Source organism: Equus caballus, chromosome 29 (genome assembly GCF_041296265.1).
Source record: "Equus caballus isolate H_3958 breed thoroughbred chromosome 29, TB-T2T, whole genome shotgun sequence".
Taxonomy (NCBI): Eukaryota; Metazoa; Chordata; class Mammalia; order Perissodactyla; family Equidae; genus Equus; species Equus caballus.
Window position 1 is genome coordinate 20,224,256 of NC_091712.1, and position 24,295 is coordinate 20,248,550.

Genomic DNA, 24,295 nt, shown 5'->3' on the forward strand with positions numbered 1-24,295 from the left:
GCAGTCTCCCAGGTTATGTTACCCATTTTCATATCTTCAGGTAATATCTCTATATATCTATATTCTGATAACTCCCAAACATCTCTCTCTAAAATTTTAAAGTAATTTATCTAGTGGCTTGTTAAAATACCCCTCTAGATAGGCTCCAGGGACCTGAAAATTAAGATGTCTGAAACTGAGCTACTCCCCCAGATTCTAATATATCTGACTCTGGGTCCAACCAGGAGAAAGAAACCACACAGTCATGTGATCAGTGAAAATTTAATATAAAAAATTGGTATAACTTTTTAGTTTAATATTTTTAAAAACCTATTTTTACAGGGGATTGGAATGACTACGGATTGGCTAATAATAAGGAAAGAAACCTTTAAAATTTCTATGACTAGCAGATTCCAGGAGCAGCTAATCCTCCTGGGACTGAGATGGAGCATCCCAGGAAGAGTTCTCCTCCCTGGGGCTGAGGTCCTGACCTTGTGGGGGAGGGCATGGCCTTGGCTCACTGAGTGGCAGAGAAGTCACTGGTGCCAGGCCAGCTGAACTTGGTGGAAATCTGCCCCCTAGGGTACGAGGGAAAGCTGTTCACAGGCATGTGTCTCACTGGAAAAACTGCTCCAAAACTGCCTGGTGAAGGAGTGGTGCCACGGGAAGCTGCTGGGTACTGCTGGCCACTGCGCTGCAGGAGCCAGGCTTTGGAGAAGCTGCATAAGCTGCAGGAGCCAGATGCTGGAGAAACCATGTGTGCTGCAGACAGGAGCTCGCTGAGTGAGCACTCTAGAACCAGGAACAAACCCTCTTTCCTCCTGCAGTGTCTCTCGAGTGCCCTCTACTGACAAAGCTTGACGTCGTGCCAGCTGGCAAAGGAAAAATACTTAAAGGGCCCACATCTGTGTTCATGGCAACAAGAGGGATGAATAGGAGCTGAGAGACAACAGTCGAAAACCAGCACATCCATCCAGCACCCTTATCCCTCCCATCTCTCTTACTCTACCCGTGTCTTCAAGTGTCTCCTCTCTGTGATTTGTTATTTCCATCCTTCTTAGTTAGGGTTTAGTTCAGCCTCAGACCATTTTTCTCTTCTTCCATCAGCCTTCCCTCACCCAGTTTATTTTCTTTATCTTCTATTTTCTTACTATAAAACAAAACTAATCATATTAGCTCTAGAATTAAATTCAGACAAGACTCTTCACAATTTGGCCATAGCCCACCTTTCTAGTCCCTTCTTCCATCGCTAAACTTTTTACTACATCTCAAACATTCCGGCCCTTTGATGACTTTTTGCCCCCTTCCGCAAGACTTTCTCCCTCAGCATATTGCTAATTAGCTGTTACCTCAGTGACTTCATCATACTTAGGAAATTGGTTTCTCTGTGTTCTCTCGTCTACTTTTTTTTTATATATCTCTGTAATAACAGTTACCATGTTGTATGATAATTACCATGCTTATATATACATTATTTCTCTCTGTGGTCTGAGGACCTGACCCGATCAGTAAGGGGAATAATTCTCTTTCTTCATTAAGAATCTGCATTTCCATTTTGAAGTCTATGTGTTGTAAGTGGGTTTTTTGGTTTTTAATTTTATTTTTGTTTATTTATTTTTTGGTTAGGAAGATTGGCCCTGAGGTAACATCTGTTGCCGATCTTCCTATTTTTGCTTGAGGAAGATTGTTCCTGAGCATTATAATATCTGTGCCAATATTCCTCTATTTTGTATGTGGGACACCACCACGGTGTAGCCTGATGAGCTGTGTGTATGTCTGCACCCAAGATCTGAACCTACGAACTGCAGGCTGCTAAAGCAGAGCACGCAAAGCTAACCATCATGGCACCAGGCTGGCCCAGGTTTTTCATTTTAAAAAATAACTTTTAAAAAGCAGCTCTTGAATATTGTAGTCTTTCTGTTTCCATTATAATATGATTTAAGTTGTATAGTTTTTAGAAGTTTAAAAAGCACTTTTAAGTATTCTATTTCATCATGCCTGTAGCTATCTTACTATGTGTGTTAGGCTAAATAGGTGAGCAAGGCATGATGTCTTCCATTGACCCATACCATCTGGTTTTGAAATAGGCAGGGCATATTTTTTGCTCGTTTCACTAATGAGAAAATGGATTCTAAGAATATGAATGACTTCTCACAAAGCTAGTAAGTGACAAACCCCTGAATGTCGATCCAGAGCTATAAAATCTGTGGATCTAGCTTTACATCAAGAAGTTGATACATTACTTGTTCCGTTTATTTTTGCTCTTCTTACTTGAAGTTCTAGCTTCTTGTTACTGGTCTTTATTGTCTTCCTATCAGCTCATGTGGACAGGAAAATAACTCACCCCTATCCAATTTTAGTTACTTTAGAACTGTTTCAAGGTGAGTGCATTTTCTTGCCTGGTTTTCACACATTTTGACTTTGTTCAATTTCCCTCCTTAGGATAAGTTAGAGATGGGTAACTGCAGAACCTCTTGGTTCAAAGAAGGATCTCAGCACTGAGGCCCAAGGGGGGAGATGTCCCGTGGTGACAGAGCACACACTTTCTCTATCAAATGGGCTTCTGTCTATGGGCATTAAGGACTGGAACAAAGCTTTAAAGCTCCATGGGCTGATGTTACCATTGGGAATATGATTTTTTCACATTTGTCAAACCTCACATGACTGACTTCAGTAAAATTACAACTATACAAATATTTACACCAACTTATTTTTTAAATGTTAGAAAGAAAAAGGAAATCAATACATTTGTTAAATTTTAAAAATCTGTATTGTTTCACCTGATGATAACTCTTTAAGTTAAATATCTTGATAATATTGCTTACTTGGTTGATGTAATCTTTTACAGCTTGAACTGAACTTAAGGGCCCCTGGATTATCTGAATGAAAAGTTGGGCAGATTGATCAACTTGTAGACAGTCTACTTCCTGGATTTTGTAAAGACAAAAACATTTCTTCCCCCTGGCATACATCTCATGTTTCTGCACAGTGCTTCTTTGAAAATAAATATGGTAAGTTAATATATTTTTGTTACAATTAAAATAAGCCATTTTACACTTCATAATGGTAAAGGGAACAATCCAACAAGAGGATATAATGCTTGTAAATATCTGTGAACCCAACATAGGAGCACCTAAATATATAAAGCAATTATTAGCAGACATAAAAGGAGAACTAGTAACACAATAAGAGTAGGGGGTTTTAACACTCCACTTACATCAATGGGTAGATCATCCAAACAGAATAGCAATAAGGAAACATTGGCCTTAAATGACACATTAGACCAGATGAACTTAGTAGATATATACAGAACATTCCATCCAAACACCACAGAATACACATTCTTTTCGAATGTGCATGGAACGTTCTCCAGGATGGATCACATATTAGGCCACAAAACAACTCTCGATAAATTTAAGAAGATTGGAATAATACCAAACATCTTGGCTGACCACAACAGAATGAAACTAGAAATCAACTACAGGAAGAAAATTGGAAAAGCCACAAATATGTGGAGATTAAACAAAATGCTACCTAACAACAATTGAGTCAATGAAGAAGTTAAAGGAGAAATCAAAAAATACCTGGAGACAAACGAAAATGAAAATGAAAATATGACATGCCAAAATTTATGGGATACAGCAAAAGGGATACTAAGAGGGAAGTTTATAGCAATACTGGCCTCCCTCAACAAAGAAGAAAAGTCTCAAACAATCTAACAGTGCGCCTAAAGGAACTGGAAAAGGAGAACAAACAAAGCCCAAAAGCAGTACAAGGAAGGAAATAATAAAAAATCAAAGCAGAAATCAATGAAATATAGACTTAAAAGACAATTGAAAAAAAATCATTGGAACAAAGAGCTAGTTCTTTGAAAAGATAAACAAAACTGACAAACCTTTAGCTAGATTCACCAAGAAAAAAGAGAGAAGTCTCAAATAAATAAAATAAGAAATGAAAGAGGATAAATTACAATGGACACCTCAGAAATACAAAACATTATAAGAGAATACTGTGAAAAACTGTATACGAACAAATTGGATAATCTAGAAGAAATGGATAAATTCTTAGAACCATATAACCTTCCAGAACTGAATGAGGAAGAAATAGAGAATTTGAATAGACCAGTCACCAGTAAGGAGATTGAAACAGTAATCTAAAACCTCCCAAAAACTAAAAGTCCAGGATCAGATGGCTTCCCTGGGGAATTCTATCAAACATTCAAAGAAGACTTAATACCTGTCTTCTCAAACTCTTCCAAAATACTAAAGAGGAGGGGAAGCTCCCTAACTGGTTCTATGAAGCCAACATTACCCTCATACAAAAACCAGATAGGGAAAGCTCAAAAAGAGAAAATTACAGGCCAGTATCACTGATGAACAATGATGCAGAAGTCCTCAACAAAATACTAGCAAATCAAATACAATGGTATGTTAAAAAGATCAGACAACATGAGCACATGAGATTTATTCTAGGGATGCAGGGATGGTTCAACATACACAAATCAATCAAGGTGATACAGTACATTAACAAAATGAAGAATAAAAATCACATGATGATCTCAATAGATGCAGAGAAAGCATTTGACAAGATACGGCATACTTTTATGATAAAATCTCTGAATAAAATGGGTATAGAAGGAAAGTACCTCAACATAATAAAGGCCGTGTATGACAAAAACACAGCTAATATCATACTCAGTGGAGAAAAACTGAAAACTATCCCTCTAAGAACAGGAAACAGACTAGGATGTGCATTTTCACCACTCTTATTTAGCATAGTTTTGGAAGTGCTATCCAGAGCAATCAGGCAAGAAAAAGAAATAAAAGGGTTCCAAACTGGAAAGGAAGAAGTGAAACTGTCACTTTTTCCAGATGACATGATTTTGTATATAGAAAACCCTAAAGAACCCACCAAAAAACTTTTAGAAATAATAGATGAATACAGTAAATTTACAGGATACAAAATCAACATACATAAATTAGTTTCATTTCTATACACTAACAACAGAGTAGCAGAAAGAGAAATTAAGAATACAATGCATTTACAATTGCAACAAAAAGAATCAAATCCCTAGGAATAAATTTAACCAAAGAAGTGAAAGACCTATATGCTGAAAACTGTAAAACATTGTTGAAAGAAATTGAAGAAGACACAAGGGAAAGATATTCTGTGCTCTTAGATTGGGAAAATTAACATAGTTAAAATGTCTATACTTCCGTAGGCAATCTACAGATTCAAGGCAATCCCTATCAAAGTTCCAATGACATTTTTCACAGAAATAGGACAAAAAATCCTAAAATGTATATGGAACAACAAAAGACTCTGAATAACCAAAAGAATCCTGAGAAAAAAAACAAAGCTGGAGGTATCACAACCTCTGATTTCAAAATATACTACAAAGCTATAGTAATCAAAACAGCATGATACTGGCATAAAAATGGACATACATATCAATGGAACAGAATCGAGAGCCCAGAAATAAACTCACACATTTATGGACAGCTAATATTTGCAAGGGAACCAAGAACATGCAATGGAGAAAAGAAAGTCTCTTCAGTAAACGGTGTTAGGAAAACTGCACAGCCGCATGCAAAAGAATGAAAATAGACTGTTATCTTACACCATACACAAAAATTAATTCAAAATGGATTAAAGACTTGAATGTAAGACTTCAAACTGTAAAACTTCTAGAAGAAAACATAGGGAGTAAGCTCTTTGACATCAGCCTTAGCAGCATATTTTCAAATAACATATCTGGGGAAACAATAGAAAAACTAAACAAATGGGACTATGTCAAACTAAAAAACTTCTGCACAGCAAAGGAAACCATCAATAAAATGAAAAGACAACCTAACAATTGGGAGAAGATATTTGCAAACCATATATCTGATAAGGGGTCAATATCCAAATGTATAAAGAACTCATACATCTCAACAACAAAAAAACTAACAACCCAATTAAAAAATGGGGGAAAGATCTGAACATACATTTCAAAGAAGATATACAGATGACCAACAGACACATGAAAGGATGTTCAACATCATTAACTATCAGGGAAATGCAATCAAAACTACAATGAGATATCACCTCATGCTTGTCAGAATGGCTATAATTAACAAGACAGGAAACAACAAATGTTGGAGAGAATGTGGAGAGAAGGAAACTCACATACACTGCTGGTGGGAGTGCCAGCTGGTGCAGCCACTATAGAAGAAAGTGTGGAGAGTCCTCAAAAAATTAAGACTAGAACTATCATACCATCCAGCTATTCCATGGCTGGTTATCTATCCAAAGAACATGAAAACACGGATAGGTAAAGAAACATGCACCCTTATGTCCATTGCAGTGTTATTCACAATAGCTAAGACTTGGAAGCAACCTAGGTACCCATCAAGGGACAAATAGATAAAAAAGATGTGGTATTTATACATCATGGAATACTACTCAGCCATAAAAAAGATGAAATCTTGCCACTTGTGACAACATGGATGGATCTTGAGAGTATTATGCTAAGTGAAAATAAGTTAGAGGGAGAAAGACAAATACCATATGATCTCACTCATAAATAGAAGATAAAAACAACAAACAAACACATAGAGACAGAGATTGGATTGGTGGTTACCAGAGGGGAAGGGGGCAGGGAGGAGGGCGAAAGGGATGATTAGGCACATGTGTGTAGTGATGGATGGTAGTCTTTGGGTGGTGAACGTGATGTAATCTACACAGCAATCGAAATGTAATGATGTATACCTGAAATTTATATAATGTTATAAACCAGTGTTAGCTCAATTAAAAAAACTACACTAGTAAAAATTTATTAATTTTAAGCCATTTTAATACTATTCATAATTCTAATAGATACTGTTGACTAACATTTACTATGTACCTGGTTCTTTCCTGAGTTGTTTTCTTATTTCTTTTTTTTTTTTTTTTAGTGACTTTTCATATTGGAAGAATTTTAGATTTACAGAAAATTTGCAAAGGTAGCACAGAGAGTTCCTATATTCTCTTTATCTGGCTTCCCCCAATGCTGACTACTTACAGAACCATGGTACATTTGCCAAAACTAAGAAATTAACATTAATATAATACCTTTAGCGAAGCTATAGACTTTATTTAGATTGTATAAAATAAACCTTAATTTCACCAAATCACTACTTTTTCCGCTAGGGTCCATTTTCTGCTCCAGGATCTAGTGCAGCATACTACATAGCGTTTAGAATAGGGAGTGCTGTGGGTTGTTTTTTTTAATTTTAGATGACAAACATTTATTGGATTCCAAGAAACATACTAGTCTCTGAGAATACACTGAAGAAGCAGTCACGGCCCCTTGTCTTATAGAACGTCTGTGTGTGCTCTTACATGCGTCTGTAATGATCTGGTACCATAATAAGTGGGCAGTTTGTTTGAAAGGGACGTCAGCTTCGTGAGTTTCTTTTTGGATGATACTTAAACAAGGAATTTTAGAGGCTTATCAAAATACTTGTTTTATACTAGTGAAAGGACAGATTTTTTAAATCAACGTGAGCTATAAAAACCCAGGAATAACAGAGCAAGTTTGAATAGTTTTGTGACGATGGTTTGATTTGAAGCTGTAATTTGTATAAACTTAATTCATTTACTAATTCTTCATTCTTCTTTTGCCTTTATTTCATATAAAGGCTGTAGGATAAATAAAGAATTCAAGAGTGAGAAAAAAGTTTTTGAGCTTGGACTAAAAATCCACTTGCATTTTATTATTTTTTATGCTACGCTCCCTCCTTCCTGAGGGGAGCTGTTAGTAATTTAGAGTGAGGAGGAGACTAGGACCAAACTCAGTCCTGCCCCCAGTGACTATGGGATTCACTTTCTTTCTCTAAATGGCTGTTTTCTCATGTGAAGTGTGAGGAGTAACTCCTTATCTCACTTTGGAGGATCAAATGAAATAATCTAAAGTGTTTGGTCCATAGTAAGTGTTCAGGAGAGTAAAATTTTTGTTACTATCATTATTATTATGGTGTTATTATTACTACTGCTCTTCTGGGCTGCACATTACATTTTCTTTTAAGGTTGTTCCTCTTACTGCCAGCTGATTTTTTCACTTAGGCAGGCAGAGGTATTAAGAAGGGGCTTCTTGACTTGACTGTAAGGGTGCGTAGAAAAATCCCTGAATCCTAACTGCGATATCGGGATAGGTGAGAACCAGTGTCTATTGTTGCTGCCTACCTTTTCCCTGGGGTCATGGATGTAACCGAGGATGGGGCCCATTAGACAAGAGCGGGAGTTAGGAAGGATCACCGGAGTACTCATGGCCTCCAGCTATGGAAGAAACCTTCTTGGTACCCAATGACTATGGAAGCTTTGAGAGAGAGAGACCTCTGGTTTGCAGGGGTTTATCACATTGTTCACTAGAGTTTTTGAAATTGGCTCTAGGAAATAGCAATTCCTTATTTCTTTATGCTCTCAACTAAAAGTAACTGTAGACATTTATCTTTTACCTCTTGATTTGAATTTCGTTTCATAGTCAACTGTATTCGTATATCAGATAAAAGAGAGAATCTAAGGGACAAGTGATAGACATTAGAGTGATGAAGCATTGTAAATAGATTAGCAGTGCTTTTAGATTTTATAAAAGCAGAGTCATATATGGACAAATACAAGGAAAACTTGGATTTGGGTTTTTCTAATATATAACAGTTTGATCCTTTCTGGTCTTGCTCTTATGATTTGTTAGGTGCATCCAGAGCAGTGCTCTGCCTACGGCTAACTATTCCCCACTACTGAAGCATGACATTTCTAACTGTTCTAGTCATTGTCTTGTGAATTATGAATTTTTCCAGGCTGGCTAATGGGAATAGACACCATTCCTGGTGCTGTGTGAGCACCAGGCGCTGTTTCCTCTACTCTTTTCAGATGGATTTTCCCCCTGGTTGCTGGGAGTTTCCTTACCTGTATGTATTGTGCACTACCCTACTGAACACCCAGGGGTCCCCCCTGCAGATCTCCAGGGTTCCTCCTCTCTTCCGCTTTCTACTCTCCAGTGTCCTGACCTGTGTGAACACCCAGGGGCCCTCTGCACATCTCCAGGGTTCTTCCTCTGTTCCGCTATCTACTCTCCAGTGTTCTGACCTGTGATCTCCATCTGCCTTGGTTTCACCAGACTCTCAGCTTCACCACCTCTACTCAGGGAGTCTGGTGGGCTCTACCTCAGTTCCTTCTCCCTGTATTGTGGCCTGGACATTCTCTCAAGGCAGTGAGGTGGGCATTTGTTAGGCTAACTTCAGTTGTTTTGGGGGATCACTGTCCTTCATTGCCTGAAGTCCTTTGTCTTGAAAATCATTTTTATGTATTTTGTCTGTTTGGCTTTTGCTTGTTTCGGGTAGGAAGGTCAATCACTACCTGTTACTCCGTCTTGGCTAGAAGCAGATTGCAGTAGCCTTCGGCACGTGCTGTAGACCATCTAGAGTGCCCTTCTTCCTCCTTTGATTCATTGCTTCCTGCTCATCCTTCATTTCTCAGTGTAGCCCTCTCTTCCTCAGGGAGGTCTTCCCTGGGCCCAGTCTAGATCAACTTCTGTTATGTGATCATAGAACTCTGTTTTCTTATAATATCTATCACATTTTATAATTGACATGTTATTTGTCTTTCTCCTCTTTAAGCTAAACAAGAGCCAGGGGTCTTGTCTGTTTGATCTGCAGAGCTTAGTGTAATGTCTTCCATGTTGCAGGTGCTCAATATACATTTGTTCAACATATGAATAAGAAAACGTGAAACTGCACAGTCCTTTATGCACAAAAAAATACCCATATTTTATTTCTATTTTTGTTTTCTCCCTGATGCAGATTCTGTTAGCCTATTGAAAATCCAGAATGCAGTTCTTTCATGTGAAAGATTAATAGAACGTAAAAAAGTCACCGTGAATTACTTGAAGTAAAAATTTAAAAAATGGAAAATAAGGTTAGTGGACTACAAAAGGGGCTGTCAGGAACCAAAGAAATGAAGTCACAGTTAGAGCATCAAAAAGTGGAATGGGAACGAGAAGTCTGCAGTTTGAGGTATTGAACTTCTTGGTTTTAAGGAAATAATTGAACTATTTAGTTTTATACTACAGTAAATGTAGGAGAAGTTTTGTAATTGGTAACTTAACTTCTGGGATTTTACCAGTGGGAGAACTTCTTTAGTATTGTGGCGTATGAAATTCTTGGAAATAATACAGCAAGTTTTTAACATGAATACTTCTAATAATAATTTAATGTAATAATTTAATGTATATTCAGAAGAATATCATATTAATGACCATATAGAAGTCCATCATTTGGAAATCTGATTATTTACTTAGTAAATCAAATTTCTGTTGTTTTTCATTTTTCTGTATTATAATTAATGCTGCAAGGAATGTCTTTTATATAAATCTGTTTCCATATTTCTGATTATTTACTTTTAATAAATTCTTCAGTATAGTATTATCTGGCTAAAGTATAAGAACTCTTAAAAAAGATCTTTAATCCATATTTCTAAATTGTTCTCAAGGAAGTTTATATTAATTTACATTCCCATCAGAGTATGAAATGACCATTTTTCTCAAGACAGAAAAATTTTTAAATGTATGCCATTTTATTCTTCATATATGCATGGAATAAAAAGTAAAATGGACAGTGATTGCTAATTACTTTATTTAAAATCTAGAGATAAAATTAATGCAAAGGTCTATATTGAAAGCACGTTAGTCTTTATTGCTTATTTAATTAGTATGGATTCTGTCTTATTCTAAAAGGGATTTTAAAATGATTTATAAAGTAGATAATAACCAACAAGATAAGTTGAAAGTGTTGCAAGGGAAGAAACATAGAAAGTGTGGGACCCCAGATAGCAGCTTCCCTTGCCTGGTCCTGGGTGACAGGAGCCTGCAGACATGTGTTGTGTAGACATCTGCAGCTGTCTTACACTGTAAGTCACTTTTAGTCAGTATTACTTCACTGTGATATTATGTGAAGTTGGAATTTTCTTTCTGGTGAATTTATGAACTTGTTTATAAACAAGTTCTCTTTTCAATTAGTAACTAATCTGTCCTAATAGAGTGCTAATTATGACTATGTGGAAAAAAGAGCAATTTTCAACTCTAACTTTACTGAATAATTTAAAAATTCCTTTCCTACAATATTTACCAGAGTGACTGTTGACTAAAACTAAGCAGCAGAATGTTTTTTCATTGCCACCTTTCAAGTATATATATCTTTTGGAGGAGATTGAAGTGAGGAATTAAAAACGAGACCTAGAAAGGAAAAAAATTGGAGAACATAGAAATTTCATTAGCCTAATAAACCGACATATGTAGAACCAGATCATAAAATGAAGTTTTTATTTTATAACAAAACTAATTTTAAGATAAGCATATTTAACTGTAGAATTTCCTTGAAACAAGAAGGGAAAAAGAGATGTTGATAAGTTATATGAAAAAATTAGGGAGCAGTTAAGAAGAAAAGAAGAGCAATGTAGTAAAGAAAATGAATTGAAACAATGACTTAAACTTGCTCTTGGAACGCTAGACATGGAATTGAGGACATAAGAAGTAATTTGAATCAGGTAAGCTAATCTTTGGTAAAAAATGCATATTTCTAACATTGTTTCATCAATATTATTTATAATATCCCTTTGAGTTAATGTATATTATTTCAGTTTTTAAAAAAACTAAAAATGTTATCTCATCCTAAATATGAACTGTGACATTTATAGCTGAAATTATTAATTTATTGCAATATTTGACATCTAATAGATGCTCTCTGTTTTCTGAATGGAGGAATGGAAGGTAAATTGAGCTTAATCATTAACATAAATGTTAATTTTGGCTGTGTTATTTTAAAATACAGACTAACTTGCCTTGAGACTGATGGAACTAGTTAAATGTTTTGTAAAGAAATTTTATTTCACAGTACTGTGTCTACCTGTATTTCTGCTCTGCGACAAATTTAGTTGTCATTTAAATACTTCCTTTTTTTTTTTTTTTTTAACATTCTACTCTTAAGCTTTTGACTCTTTTTAGTGATATGAGACCAAAAACCTAGTGAAATGTGTCTCTAGGTTGTAGAAGAGTGAAATGACACTCAGAGGCAACTTTCTCAAGAACAAAATGCCAGAATATTGCAAGATGGAATTCTGACCAATCACCTTTGCAAACAAAGACGATAGAAATGGCTCATAAGAAAATGAACACTGAGGTATTTTCTTTAGTCGTTTTCAAATATGTGTGTGTGTGTATTTTAAAAAGCAATGCTATACATCTTGGAAAGTAGAGACGATTTTCAAAGCATATATATTTTGAGTGGGGGGGGGACATTTTTGGTCCATTGGGTAAAGTAATATTCTCAATTGAAATCCATTTGTCTGTAACGGTCAAGTAGTGATATTCACAGTGGCCTCATCTAAAGGAGAGGTTTTTAATGTTTTCCATAGGAGTTAATGAGCTTTCTAGAATTTCAAAACTTCTGCTGTTAACACAGATGTTCCAGTTTTGGGCAATGATTTCGCCCCCTCCATGTGTTAATAGAGAGTTTCGTTTGTCACTTCCACCGATGGTAAGGAGGAAAAGTATAGCCAGTTCAGAGACCATATTTTAAACGTCATTCTCCTACTTTTGAGAAAATAACAATTTTCTCCAAGTACTATTCTATTTCAGTACAAGGAGCTTTTGAAAACAATGATATGCTATAATATATACTTAATGATAACTCACTGACAAATATTTTATTCCTAGTAAAATAGTGAAGTGTATTTTCCCCCTATTTCATATTTATTGCTATTTTAAACATGATGAAGAGGAAATAATAGTTATTGCAGCAGCAAGTAATCTCATGATTTTCTAAGAACTCTATAAATTTGACCTTATTTACCATAGCTTTGAAATATAAGCTTCTTTTGTATGTATCTGTTTCCAGTAGAGAAGTAGCTGTGGTTTGGCGCAAGAGCACTAGTAGTAGAGTCGGAAGCCCTGGGGAAATCAGCTTGCTCGTCTGCCAGAACTGTGACAACTCAGCGAGTTCACTGATGGATGTAGAAATATTTGGCACAATGCCCAAATTTATCAGTTGTCAGTAGATGGAATTTTTATAACCCACTATAAAAATGTTAGAAAAGTAGACTATCTGTGGAACATTCTCAAGGAAAAGGACTTTGGGAGATTTCAGCTGTCCAAATGTGTGCAGAGCTGAGGCTCCTACCCTCGGTCTGCTGGATAGGTTAGATATCAGCCTGCAAACTCAAGTTTTAATGTAGTCAGGTTTATCAGTCTTTTATTTTATGCTTTCTGGGTTTGTTGTAATTCAGAGAAATCCCTTTCCCATTCTGAGATTCTTAAAAATTCCTTCATGGATTCATTGTCTTCAATTAAATTTTTGAACTTTTGGGAATTTATGCTTATATAACATTTGAGGTTTGGATCCAACTTAGTTCTTTTCCACTTAGATATCCATTTACTGCAAACTTTTTATTGTATAAATATATAGGTCTATTCTTTAATTTCAGAGGAAATCATGATTTGTCATTTTATTGAACGCTAGCTACAAGTCTCCTTTGTTTTACATAGGTTTCTAATAGTCCTGAAAAAGAGAAAGATTTGCTGCATAAAAACCACATGTTGCAGGGTGAAATTACTGTGCTAAGACTGGAAATAGGCACAGTAAGAAATCAGAACCAGGAAAAGGAAGGGAACTATTTTGAGGACATTGAACTGGTGAAAGAAAAGAATGATGATTGTTTTTTTTTTTTAAAGATTGGCCCTGAGCTAACATCTATTGCCAATCATTTTCTTCTTCTCCTCTTCTTCTTCCTCTTCTTCCCAAAGCACCCCAGTAAATAGCTGCATATTCCAGTTGCAGGTCCCTCCAGTTCTGCTGTGTGAGATGCTGCCTCAGCATGGCTTCGTGAGTGGTGCCATGTCCACGCCCAGGATCCAAATCGGAGAAACCCTGGGCGGCGGAAGCGGAGTGTGCGAATTTATCCACTGGGCCACAGGGCTAGCCCCAGAATGATGATTTTCAAAAGACAATAAAATTGAGTGAGGGCACATTAAAAAAAACAATATTCCAGGGGCTGGCCTGGTAGCACAGCAGTTAAGTTCACACATTCTGCTTCGGCGGCCCGGGGTTTGCTGGTTCCGATCCCGGGTGCAGACATGGCACTGCTTGGCAAGCCAGGCTGTGGTAGGCGTCCCACATCTAAAGTAGAGGAAGATGGGCATGGATGTTAGCTCAGGGCCAGTCTTCCTCAGCAGAAACAGGAGGATTGGCAGCAGATGTTAGCTCAGGGCTAATCTTCCTCAAAAAAACAAAACAAAACAATATTCCAGTATAGTGGACAGCTGAGAATACAGTGCTAAACTCTAAACTGAAGACTGACAAACAAAGCAAAGAAAGACTAGAGACAGAAATGGAATCATAATGTTAGCTGCACAGAATTGGGGTTCTCTTGCCCAGTGTACATAAACGCCCAATTAATTATGGCATCAGCCTTTGGGAAAAGACATCAGCTTTATTCTGTGAGAGTGATCTCCAGGGAGAACAGGAGGCATTGGCCCTGAGATCTGTCTCCTGATTCAGGATTTGGGGCAATTTTAAGAGGTTAAGGTTTTAAGGTTGAGGAGAACAGACTGGCACATGGGAACACTGGTGGGGCACGTTTTGATTGGTTGGCTTCAAGCATTTACGGTGAGGTTTCGAACACTTATGATGGGTTCTAGACACTTTTAATGAGGTGGAGAAGGAATTTTAACCCTGGATCTTCCTAAATGAGGGACCCCTCACTTCTGATAAAAGTCTGACTTCCAAGTTCCAGTCGTGTCCCAGTCCTTGTTTTCTGTGGGAAGGAGGATCTTTGGTTCCATGGTCATTTCGGGTCAAGATTTCTTCTTTTGTGCATGCTCTGACTAGGTGACTTACAGATTTTCTGAAAGGCAATTCTTAGTCACTGCTGATAAGACATGGGATCAGTTGAACTGGCTCTGGAGGGCCTGCACTTACAATACCATTCTAGACTGGCTACTGCTATCCAGGATAAAGATCAAAGTCAGGGGCTGGCCCTGTGGCCCAGTGGTTAAGTTCACATGCTCTGCCTCAGCAGCCTGGGGTTCACTGGTTATGATCCTGCATGTGGACTTACATCAAGCCATGCTCTGGTGGCATCCCACATAGAGAAACTAGAATGATTTACAACTAGCGTATACAACTATGCACTGGGGCTTTGGGGAGAAAAGAAAGAGGAAGATTGGCAACCGATGTTAGCTCAGGGCCAATCTTCCTCACCAAAGAAAGAAAGAAAGAAAGAAAAAGATCAAAGTCAGATATCACAAAGAGTCCTAAAACCTGCTCTCCAGAGAGCAAGAGACAGTGGTTCCATTTATAGGACAAAATGAATTTTGATAAATCTAACCTAAAGGTTAATAATGAGATTCTTTCTTAACTTTCGAAAGCTGAAAGTAAGGTCAATAGTGCAGAAGTTGAGCTCCATCAATCAAGAGATGTTCTCAGAGAGAAGACTTTGGTTTTAGAAGATGTACAAAGAGACCTCAGCCAAACACAGTGTCAAAAGAAGGAAACTGAACACATGTATCAGAGTGAACAAGGGAGAGTGTATAAATACATCAGGAAGCAGGAATCCTTGGAGGAGAGATTGGCTCAACTACAGAGTGAAAATATGTTACTTTGACAGCAACTGGATGATGCTCACAACAAAGCTGATAGTAAAGAAAAGACAGTAATTAACATCCAACACCGGTTTCAGGATATTGTACCAAAACTTCAAGCCAAAAGTGAAAAACAAGGTCTTATGCTGGAAGAAAGAAATAAGGAGTTAATGGATGAATGTAATCGTTTAAAAGAAAGAATGTATCAGCATGAAAATGAGAAAACAGAAAGAGAAGTAAGTATCCAGAAAGATCAATATTTTTCAAATTTCCTCAAAGAAACTTCAAAATAATATTTGATTATGGCTAAGTGTGGAATCTAGTCGAATATAAAAAAAATATAAACTATAAATCTGCTTAAAAGCATACCTTGTATCCAGCAAGTGCTTTAGTTTGAGTAAAACCATTGTATCGCCTATGAAATTTTAAGAGGTTAAGTTACAAATTAATAGATGTAGACTGACCTTAATAATTTAGTCTTGTACTGTTAAAATAATCATTTTAATCTTTATGTCATCACATTTTAATACCATGATGAAGCAGGTAATGAAATGCTCATCCCTGAAATGTGTATTTTGAAGTTAAGATTCAATTAAGTGGATTAGCTTGACAGTTAATTCCAGATTTCTGAGATAAACTGAAGTGTAGGTATTGTAGCTTGTAATGCTTTTCCTACAGTAGCTTTTTATACATTGTTTGTTAGTATAATTTTATTTTTATTCATGTCAATTTGAATTAAATTTGGAAATATTTCAGTCTCAAGTCACGGATTCTTATGACCTCTCAGCTTCCTAAAACGCATCTATTTTTCATTCAATCATAATTTGAGACAAACATGATGAGTATTAGCAAAACCGTATTTGACTTAATGTTCTCACTGCTAGTTACAATTCACTTTGAACGTTTTCACAAACACTTGGCTCCTAATTGTCATTTCACGGCTCAGTTACTATCATTTGGACCTCAGTTTGTCCAACACAAAGAGAGTTGCAGCTCTCCATCGTTTATTAATTTGGCATTGGATCTCCGTTTCCAGACTGGCGAGGGGCGGCAGGATTCACGTGTGGCGGGAGTGGGGTTGAGTGGGGAGAGAGTTGTAGGCACTGAGGTCAGGGAGGGAGGGGGAGGCCAGGTTACCTAGAGCCTCGAAGCCCATTGGAATGACTTCCTTTTTATTCTGAGATGGGAATCGTGGGAAGAGTTTGCGCAGAGGATGGAGTATGTGAGGAACTCTGAAGTTCATGTAGGCCTCTGATAAAGAAGAGGGAAACTGTTCCACAGTGTAGAATTGACCACCCCTAGTCCCACTACATCCTCATGTCTTTTTGAGATTTTCAGTAGGTAGTAAATCTTTGCGAATGCCCCGGGGGAATGGATGGTGGGGCTGAATCCATTGCCTGAGTAACAATGCTTATGAGGCAGGAGGATAATACCTTCTGTGTCTTTGACTGAATTCAGTGAACAGGAAGTGTACATATGAGGAAAAGAAGGTGAGTTGATGTGTGTGGTGGTATTTTTCAGAGTACATGTGTTAGAGTTGTATGTTACTAATGTAATTTAATAATGACATGACATAAAATCAGTAACAGAGATATTTTATTAGGTACTGCTTTCCGTTTCCAGCCCCTGTAATGCAGGGAAGAGCAGAGAAAGGGATGGAGATGGCGCTGAGATAACAACAGTCAATCTATGGGGAAAAAACCCACAAAACAGTTATGGAACAGTCTGCTCAGAATAATGCCATTTGTGGGAAAAGAAACCTTCACAAAATAAATCTGTATTATATAGCTGAGTAAATCCACAGACAGAGGTCTGGAAGGAAACCTCAAACTGATTACTAGTGGTTACTTTGTTGCTAGTGAGTATGGGGAATCACAGGCAGACGGGTTTTATTTAAATTTTTGGAAATTTTCTGCAGTGAGAATATGTATTCAGATAAATGAAATAAATTAGGTCATTAAAGGGAGGAACATAAGGTAAAAACTTGAGGGGGTTGAATTAAGAAAACTTAAATCTTTTTTAAAGCATGCAGAGTCTTATGTATATGTATCGACTAAGGAAAAGAGCCAAAGATTCTGAAGAGGTTGAACGTAAAGAAAGGGGAGGACTGGTGGAGCGAGATCGTGGTGGAGGCCAGAGAGGATGGGCTCTAGTTCAGGTGGAGATCTTAGCCACGGAGGCTGAGGGTGCAGAGGCAAGAGCAGGTGCTGTTGCAGGTAAACTGGGAGGAAAAGGGGAAGAAAGCTGAGAGAAATTGGGCTTTATGGCCAATCATTTCTCAGTGGAGCGTGAGGCAAGGCTCCCTAATGAGAGTGAATGGGGCAGTGGGCAATTACGGCCATGGTGGAGTGGTAGTGTCACCTACCCAGAATCTGCTGAGGATGCTGAAGTATGCTTCAGGGTGTTTCAATCCCCAGTCACTGGGTTCAGTGCTTTAGAGCTGACAGTTTCAGGCATGGTGTTTCTGAGCATTGGCAACCTCTCCCATGACATCATTATTTATAGCAGCATTTGTCAACCTCAGCATTATTAACATTTGGGGTCAGATAAATCTTTGTTGTTGGGGGGTGCTGTCTTGTGCATTGTAGGATGTTTAGCAGCATCCCTGGCCTCTACCCACTAGATGCCAGTAGCACCCCCACACACACACACTGGTTATGATAACCAAAAATATCTCCGGACATTGCCATGTATCTCTTGGAGGAAGGAGCAAAATCTCCTCTGGTTCAGAACCACTAATTTAGAGCTAGAGTTATTGTCTACACGCCAGGGCTACTTGTCAGGAATGTGCAAGCTGGTCTGCTCCTGGGAATGGTCCACCCTGCCTGCCTTTGTGGGGGCAGGAGAGCCTTTGGCATTGAGGCAAGATATTCACAGGGAAGCCATGCCCAGACTCGCAATGCTTTTTGTACCATGGGTGCCAGCAACGGAGGCGTCCTCCCTCTCAAAGCAAAGAGTCACCCAATTCGCCAATCCTTCTCTTAAATGACTTCTTTCTATCACCACCTTGAAGAAGAGGAAAAGAAAATTAAATCAAAGGTATGTGTCATAATTTTCCTCAAATCAAGTCACAAAATATTCTCCTTTGTCTTCTGGAATCTTTCTGTTCCCCTCCCCTCATTTATTGAGAATATATTGACACCCACCGCTTTCTAGGCATTATATCAGAGGCTGGATACAAAGATAAAGAGTATGTGCCCCTTGTCATTGAGGAGCTCATATCAAAGAAAGAACATAATAAAGAGTGATAAATATTAACCGACCCACACACCCACTATTTCAGAAACAGAGCTGGGGGAGAACGCCTGGAGAGTGGTGACATCAGGGAGGCCTGTCAGGGGCAGTGATATTTTGGTTAACTCCTGAAGCATGCTTAGATGTTCAGCCAGCCAGCACAGGAAGAGCATTTTAGGCAGGGGAATGGATTATGCAGAGACAATGAGGCATGGCCACATGTTGTGTCTAGAAGCCTTTGAAAAAGTGGATGCACCTGAAGAGCAGTGAGGAGAGAGGAAATCACGTTGTGAAGGCCCTGGCCCGCTGTGTGAAGAAGTTTGGGCTTCTCCTATAAGTGCAAACTTTTAGGCATGGGAGCCCCCCAGGTACTGGTCCTGCTCTGATCTTGACCTCTCTCCTTGATTCAGCCTTTCCTCCTCCCTTTTAGTCCAACATCCAATCTTAGGCTTCAGGTAAATAGAACCTAGCCATCCATTTGAACTCTCCCAGAGAAATTTCTCCATCATCTTTTTTCTTTCTGTTTTTACCTCCACAAAGTAGACCCCATAATTTCCATCAGTCCACATCCTAGAGTCTTCACAGCTCTGTTATCTTGCACTTTCTGCTTTTCAGAATCCACAGCCTCCGTAACTCCTAGTTTTTGCCCAAATTAATTTCCCTCTCCCCATCAACGTAACCAGGAAACTGTCTTTACTCCTACTGGGATATCGTATTCAGAAGATGTTATATATCCAAGCCCCAATTTCTGGGCATGGTTTTTAAATAAAGTTTAATTCTCCTTGCACCAACCATGCTGGACTTTAAACTTTATGTGGTGATTTTTTTGAGATCTTTTTTCCTCCCGGAGAAAGAAGCTGTCAAGGTGAGTGAGGTTATAGGCACTAAGCGGGCTCCACTGCGCAATGTCTCTCACCAGTGAGTCGTGATAGATATATTTTAACCCTGAAAGTACCTCCAAAGGGAGAATACATGCTTAAGCCATCACCAGAGAAATTCTTAGGGGTGGTTTTATAGCAGCTAGCTGAAAACAAGATGCTGTGGGAAGTGCACAGGTTTGGAGATGCCAGAGTGCAGAGAGAGAGGAGGCTGTGGAGGCCAGCTCCTCCCCCATCACCATCTGCTGAGGCCTGGGTCCTCACAGGCCTTTTTTCCTTAAAGATCCCTCATGTGGGATCAGGCACAGATCCACATTCTCATTCTGAACCCTGACCCCTGTTCATTGTGCCCTTTTTACACATCTTCAGTATCACAAAGACATACCCAACTGGTGCTAAAGGTTATCAGGAGGGTTGGAGTGTTGGAGAGGGCAGGGGTTGACGACGCAAGAGGAGAAAAGTGGCATTTTACAGCTTTTGATGACTTATCTTCTTTTGGCCCTGATTTCTGACGACTTTTCTTTACATTTCTTTATAGTCTTTATTTTTGTACTTTTCTCCTTTCTTCAAAATGAAAGGAATTGAAACAAAAAAACAACCCACCAATTGGGAAAAAATATTTGCAAATCATATATTGGACAAAGGGTCAATCTCCACACTATATAAAGAACTCACACAACTCAACAACAAAAAATCAAACAACCTGATCAAGAAATGGGCAGGGAACATGAACAGACATTTCTCCAAAGAAGATATACGGATGGCCAATAGGCACATGAAAAGATGCTCGTCATCACTGATCATCATGGAAATGCGAATCAAAACTACACTAAGATATCACCTTACACCCGTTAGAATGGCAAAAATAACCAAACAAAAAGTAACAAATGTTGGAGAGGTTGTGGAGAAAAAGGAACCCTCATGCACTGCTGGTGGGAATGCAAACTGGTGCAGCCACTATGGAAAACAGTATGGAGATTTCTCAAAAAATTAAAACACCATATGACCCAGCCATCCCACTACTGGGTATCTATCCAAATAACTTGAAATCAGAAATTCCAAAAGTCCCATGCACCCCTATGTTCATTGCAGCATTATTTACAATAGCAAAGATGTGTAAGCAAGATAAGTGCCCATCAACTGATGATTGGATAAAGAAGATAAGGTATATATATACAGTGGACTACTACTCAGCCATAAAAAGGATAAAATCGTCCCATTCACAACAACATGGATGGACCTTGAGGGTATTATGTTAAGTGAAATAAGCCAGACAGAGAAAGACAATGTCTGTATGACTCCACTCATATGTGAAAGTTAAACATGTAGACAAAAGGAACGGGTTAGTGGTGACCAGGGGAAAGGGGGAGCGGGCGTGGGCACAAAGAGTGAAGTGGTGCACCTACAACACGACTGACAAATAATAACGTACAAATGAAATTTTGCAAGGTTGTAAACTATCATAATCTCCATAAAAAGTTTAAAAAAATGAAAGGAATTGAAGGAATAAGGCAGATGACGTCAAGCTGGTCAGAGTAGTAGAGTCAGCAAATAGGGAAGTTATAAAATGTTTTTGGTAATTGGTACATCTTCATGCTTATCTATACTTCCCAACTTCCATAATTTAAAAAAATAGAGTAGGCAGAAAGATGCCTCCCGAATTTTAAGGTAATGAAAGTAAAATTAGAGAGGGTCAAAATTGATGACGAATTCTAAAATGCTATCAATACCCTTGTCTCTCTCTCCCCGTTGCCCTGTGATATAGCTCAGTCAGTGTAGCCAGGAGGAACCTTTCACATCTCTACCCCTGGAAAACTGCCCTGGCCCTGGAGACAAAAATTTAGGCTTTGGCAGGCTGGTCTCAATAAGACAAGGTAAAGGGCAGACCATGTCCCCATGGAGCACTGTCACCCATCAAAATCAGGGAAAGCTCGTCTGCCCTCAGCTAGTGCCTGGCCACTCTGATCTGCCCGGACTGTGGCCAGCTGCAGAGACATGGAGCCTCTGGGGGGTTCAGCCCTGGTGCTCCCTCCCACCTCCCCGCCTGGGAATACTGAGCTGCCTCTCCACTCACTATGCATCAATCCTCTTATCTTTTCAATGGTAATTTGCTGATAATTTCTATCTCTTTGTGTTTTGATCAGAATTCTGGTACAACTCCTTGAGTTGACTTTTGGATTTTTTTCCCAGAAATATTTGTACTATTATTCATTCCCTTTGTTTGAAGTTTTTGTTTTTTTCTGAATTCAGAAATAAAAAGAAGAAATTATAAAGGAAACAGATGATAGATTTGACTAAATAAAATTATTAAACTTCCTTCCCAATACAAAATTCAACAGGCAAATGGACAAACTGGAAAAAAGCATTGCTATATGCCAGAGTCAAAGGATAAGTAATATTAATCAGTCATATAGAGAATTAGGAATAGACAAGTAACAGTATATAGTATATGTTAAAGTACATTAAAATGTTAGTAGTAAGAGAATATATTCCAACAGGAACAAAAAAAAGATATAAAAGGCAATTCATAAAAGAAGCGAGAAATCAAAATGATCAATCATGTTAATAATCATAGAAACAACTAAAAAATGTTGAAGAAATTGTCATACCCTCATACACTAGTGCTGAGAATATAAAATAGTAAAACTTTCTGGAAGGCAATTTGGAAATTTGTGTAAAGAGATTCTACAGTGTATGAGCCCTTTGATCTAGCAGTCTCAAGCCTTGAACATAATCAAGGATGGATGTGCAAGAATGTACTTGCAAGGCTACTTGTGCTCATCACAGTGTCACAAGTGGAAACTTAAAAAGATAAAACCTAAATACCTAACATTTAGAAACTAGTTTGTTACATTTTATAACTAATTTATAAGTTTATGTTATAATTTATAACTTATAAATCTTGTAGATGAACACAACGCTTGGGGAAATGTTCCGAATAAAGCATTAAGCATAAGTGCTTAAGTAGATATGTGTATATATGTGTGTTAAAAAACTATAAGGAATGTACAACATGATGACTATAGGCAACACGGCTGCGTGATATGTATGAAAGTTGTTAAGAGTAAATAGTAAGAGTTCTCATCACGAGGAAAAAATTTTTTTCTCTTTTTTTGCTTTTGCTTTTTATTGTATCTGTATAAGATGACAGACGCTAACTAAACTAATTATGGTAATCATTTCACAATACAGTATGTTTAAGTCAAACCATTATGCCGTGTGCCTTAAACTCAAACAGTGAAGTATGTCAGTTATAACTCTGCAAAACTGAGGAAAAAATCTATAGAGACAAAAAAAAAAAAACCCATGAGGACCTGCAGTGTACCCAAAGTTAATACTAGTTATCTCTGGTAATAAGATTAAAGATGATTTTAGTTTTTGTCTTTGTGCATTTTTACTATTTTCTGGATTTTCTATAATTGAAATATATTACTTTTGTAATCAGAAAAAGAACAATATGTATATAATTTTTTGAAAACTGGCTTTGGCACTAGAGAGATGGAGATCGACCACGAGAGCCCTGGGGATAGACTCGGTCAGGGCTCTTCTCTTACTGGAAGTGAGCCAGTTACTAACCTCATTTTGCCTCAGTTTCTTCATATCTAAAATGAAGATAATGATAATGCCTCTCATAGGGTTGTTATGAGGATTGAATGAGTTATTTCATTCAAAGCATTTAGAACAGTGCCCAGGTAAACACTCAATAAATGGTAGTAACATTAATTAGTGATGATTTCTGGGCAAAATCAAGCTAGTATCCTTACTTTATACCAGAATAAATTTCAAAGAAATTAAATTGTATGTAAAAACATAAAAAATGAGAAGAAAATATAGAGTTGAGGTTGAAAGCATCACATGATATTCAGAAGCCCAAGAAAATGATAGCTATATTTGTCTACATAACATCTTCAATATGGAACAAACCCCGCAAAGTTAAAAAATATCTGCAACAGATATGAGGGACAAAGGGTCACTCTCTCTTCTGTACAAAGAGCTCTTCAAACTGATAAGATAGACAGACCAAGAGAAATACGGGCAAAGGACGTGAAAAGGAAATTTACCAACAAAAATATGAGAATATGTTGAGTCTCCCTGAAGATCAAAGAAGTGCAAGTGAAGTCAGGATAGCATTTCCCCATCAGATTTGTCACGATAAACACTTTGGATAAAACCCATTGTTGGCAAATATATGTAAAAGGAACAGTCCCATAAAATATAGGTGATACTACAAACTGTTACTTTTTTATGGGGTAGTTTGGCAGTATCTATCAAAATATAAAATGAGCATATCCTTTGATACATTGTTCTCACCTTTAGGAATTTGTCACTAGAAGATAATTCCACAATTATGCAAAGATGAAATGATGCGAAGATGTTCAGTGTGGTGTGGCTTGTAATAGCAAAACAGAAACAAACCAAAAACATGGTATAAATGTTAAATTGGTTCTGGAGACTGTTTTTTTGGTGGTGTTTATTCATTTATCGTGAGCTTGTTTTTTTTTTACAGATTGGCACCTAAGCTAACATCTGTTGCCAATCTTCTTTTTTTTTT

General features: G+C 37.7%; 1 long non-coding RNA gene across 6 annotated transcripts in view; it reads left to right on the forward strand.

Annotated features, from left to right (window-relative positions):
• The window catches only part of LOC100146568 (uncharacterized), a 37,810-nt gene that overhangs the window by 1,416 nt on the left and 12,099 nt on the right, over nucleotides 1-24,295 (forward strand). For 2 of the 6 annotated variants that reach the window (XR_011434007.1, XR_011434008.1), the window contains exons 2-5: nucleotides 2,828-2,990; nucleotides 9,801-10,013; nucleotides 12,037-12,173; nucleotides 15,419-15,867. This is a non-coding gene — a long non-coding RNA (uncharacterized lncRNA). Of the gene's footprint in view, nucleotides 1-2,827; nucleotides 2,991-9,800; nucleotides 10,014-11,421; nucleotides 11,542-11,981; nucleotides 12,174-15,418; nucleotides 16,394-24,295 lie in introns of those variants that run through there. The other 4 variants (XR_011434006.1, XR_289728.4, XR_011434010.1 and 1 more) reach the window with 3 other exon arrangements.